Source organism: Octodon degus, unplaced genomic scaffold, assembly GCF_000260255.1.
Source record: "Octodon degus isolate 3935 unplaced genomic scaffold, OctDeg1.0 scaffold00274, whole genome shotgun sequence".
NCBI classification, from domain to species: domain Eukaryota; kingdom Metazoa; phylum Chordata; class Mammalia; order Rodentia; family Octodontidae; genus Octodon; species Octodon degus.
The window spans coordinates 110800-114207 of NW_004524850.1; the positions used below are offsets into that span (position 1 = coordinate 110800).

At 36.9% G+C, this 3408-nt stretch overlaps 2 protein-coding genes across 2 annotated transcripts in view; one reads left to right on the forward strand and one right to left on the reverse strand.

Moving 5' to 3' along the window:
* The window catches only part of LOC101593052 (zinc finger protein 669-like), a 118751-nt gene that overhangs the window by 30730 nt on the left and 84613 nt on the right, over positions 1–3408 (forward strand). The gene's annotated exons all lie outside the window — the stretch shown is intronic.
* Positions 1–3408, reverse strand: part of LOC111814148 (zinc finger protein 709-like) — a 51293-nt gene that overhangs the window by 2170 nt on the left and 45715 nt on the right.

A 3408-nucleotide genomic window follows, 5' to 3' on the forward strand; every position in this document is an offset into this window, starting at 1 on the left:
TATATTGAATAAACTAATTTTTCTTGTCCTTTTTTACTTTGTTTTTTAATTTAAAGAAAAATATTAATTGATAAGACATTAGAAATAGTGCACATTTAGGAGATCAATATGAGAGATATTAAACCATAGATTTTTGTATTGCCCTTTGTGGTCTTCGATGTAGTTGCTCAGAAGATAGATAAAAACATAGAGTTAATCAACATGAAATCTTTAAACATTAACTGCTACATTCAAAAACCTGATGGAGGGGCTGGAGAGATGGCTCAGTGGTCTAAAGCACCTACTTGGAACAAGCTTGGCAAAGCACAGGGACCGCGGTTCAATCCTCCAGTACCACATGCCAGCCAGCCCCGCCCACTGGTGGGCTGAGCTGGCCACACACACACACACATACACACACACAATAAATGTAAAATAAATAAAATAAATTAAAAAAAACCTGATGGAAATGAGTACTGCAATCATCTTAGCTGTCTAATATATACATGCATGATTTCCCCCCTTTTTCCCCTTTCCTCATCTTGTTTATTCCTTATGTTCAATTTCTTTCCATTTTACTATATTATTCCTTTCAGATTTTATTCTTTTAGGTTCTTACACCAGGGAGACAATATATGTTCACATGTGAGTCTGATTTATTTCACTTATGAGTATAGACTATTTGTATCCATATACTTACAAAGGCCTCAAGTCTGTTTTTCTTTATAGCTGAGTAATACTATATTGTGTAAAAATGCAACACCTTTTTTTAATCCATTCCTCACTTGATGGGTATTTAGGTTGTTTCCAAGATTTGGCTATGACAAATTGTGCTGCTATAAATATGGGTGCGTATATATCACTGTGGTATGATATTTTCAGTTATTTTTGAAAAATACCCAGAAGGGGAAAAGCTGGGTTGAGTGGGACTTTCGATCCTAGTTTTGAGGAGTCTCCACACCGATTTCCATAGTGGTTGTACCAGTCTACAATCCCACCAACAGAGAAGGGTTTCCCTTTCCCCACAGCCTCTCCAGCCTGTGGACTTTGCTTTCATTCTTTGGTGTTTTCTTTTGATGTGAAAAAAAAGTTTTTCATAAGATGAGATCCCAGTTGTTGATACTCTAAAGTATTTCCCATGTAGTTTGGAATTGGTTTATAAACTCTGCTTACACCTATGTTTTTAAGATTTCTACCTATTTTCTCTTCCAGTAAATTTAGCATTTCTATTTTAATATTTAGATCTTTGACCTATTTTGACTTTCATTTAGTCCATGTTGATAGACATGAGTCTACTTTTAGTCTTCACCATGTGCATAGCCAGTTTTTCATCACCATTTATTAAAGAAGCTGTCCTTCTTCCAGTAGCTATGTTTGGCTCCTTTGTCAAAGATAAGGTGGCTGAGTATGTCTGAATTTGTGTCTGCATCTTGTGTTCTCTTCCACTGGTCTTCACATCTATTTTCTTTGCCAGTACCATGCTGATTGTATCACAGTAGCTTTTCTGTATACTTTCAAGTCAGGGATTGCAATACCTCCTGTCTTGCAACTGTTGGCCAGAATTGCCTTTGCTATTATAGGTCTCTTCTGTTTCCAAATGGATTTTAGCAGTATTTTCTCTAGCTGCTTGAGGTATGCTAATGGTATTTTGATCAGGGTTGCATTAAATCTGTATAACATGTTTTAGAAAATGACCATTTTCACAATGTTGTCTTCCTATCCATGAGCAAGGGATATCTATTCATTTTCTGAAATCTTCATTTATCTCTTTTTTCAGAGTACTGCAATTTTCAATGTAAGATCTGTTACTTCCTTTGTGAGACTGATTCCTATTTCATTTTTAGAATTTTATTGTGAATGGTGTGGTTTCCCTAATTTCTCTCAGTGAGTTTGCTGTTTGTACACAGAAATGCTATTGATTTTTGAGTGTTGACATTTTATGCTGTGTTTTTGGGGTCTTCTATGTACAGTTCTATGTCATCTATAAATAATGGTCATGTCACTTCTATTTTTCATTTATTCCTTTTATTTCTCTCTCCCTCTCTCTTGTCTAATTGCTCTGGCTAATGTTTCCAGAACTATATTGAATAGGATTTGCGATAGTGGGGTTTTTTGTTTTGTTTTGTTTTTTTGGTGGTACTGGGGATTGAACTCAGGCCCTTGTGCTTGCCAGGCAAGCACTTATTCTACTGAGCCATCTCCCCGGCCCCTGGATTTGCAATAGTGGACATCTTTATCTTGTTTCTGATTTTAGACTGAAAGCTTTCATTTTTTTATACATTTAGTATGGTGTTGGCTGTTGGTTTGTCATAGATGGCTTTCATCAGATTCACATGAAGACCATCTATTCTTTGTACAGTTTTTATTATGAATAAGTGTCATACTTTATCAAAAGCTTCTTCTGTATCTATGTAGATGATCATGTGATTTTTTTCTCTGGCCCTGTTCACATGGTATATACATTTGTTGATTTATGTATGTTAAAGCAACCCTGCATTCCTGAGATGAATCCTACTTGGTCATGCTTTATAATCTTACTAAAGACTTTCAAAATTCTGTTTGCTACCATTTTGAGGATTTTTGCTACTATCTTCATTATGGAGATTGGTCTACAGTTCTCTTTCTTGGCTGGGTCTTTCTTTAATTTTCATATCAGGATAATACTTAACTCTAGGAATCAGAGACAACTGCTTCCCTTCAACTTCAGTAGAGTTTAAGGCATTAAATCTTCTCTAACTTTCTTGTTGAATTCAGTCATGAATCCATTAGGCTATGGGCTCTTCTTTGTTGCAGTTTTTTTGTTTTTTGTTTTATGCAACTTTATTGAAGAAAAATAAATGAATTACTAGCAGAGCTATTAGTTGATCCCTCATCCATTCACAACTTGCATCGTTTGCTCAGTGCTATATTAAACAGTGTATTTATTGGAAGATAGCTCCAAACCTCCTAACAATTTTGTAAAAATACTTATTTATTTATTTATTTACTTCTTATGTGTGTGTGTGGCCAGCTCAGCCCACCAGGGCGCGGGGCTGGCTGGCATGTAGTGCTGGGGGATCGAACCGCGGTCCTGTGCCTTGCTAAACTTGTTCTAAGTAGGTGCTCTAGACCACTGAGCCATCTCACCAGCCCCTTACAAAATGTTTTGAGACCCTACTTTGGAATACAAAGGGTGTTTGAGTTCCATTTCCATTCTCTGTAGAACAAGAACAGGTCATTCCTTTATTTTATTTTTTTTTAATTTTTTTAATGACAAACAAAAAACACCTAAAACCGGAGCTTCTGGAAGAACCACTTGTTCTTGCCCGTCTTGTATCTCTCCTCGAACTTGACCTTCGCCTCCCGCCGGGCCTTGCGCTTGAGGGCGGGGTCCCTGAAGACGTCCTTGTTGACCACGGTCTTGTCCAGCGGGATGTCCACCGAGTACCT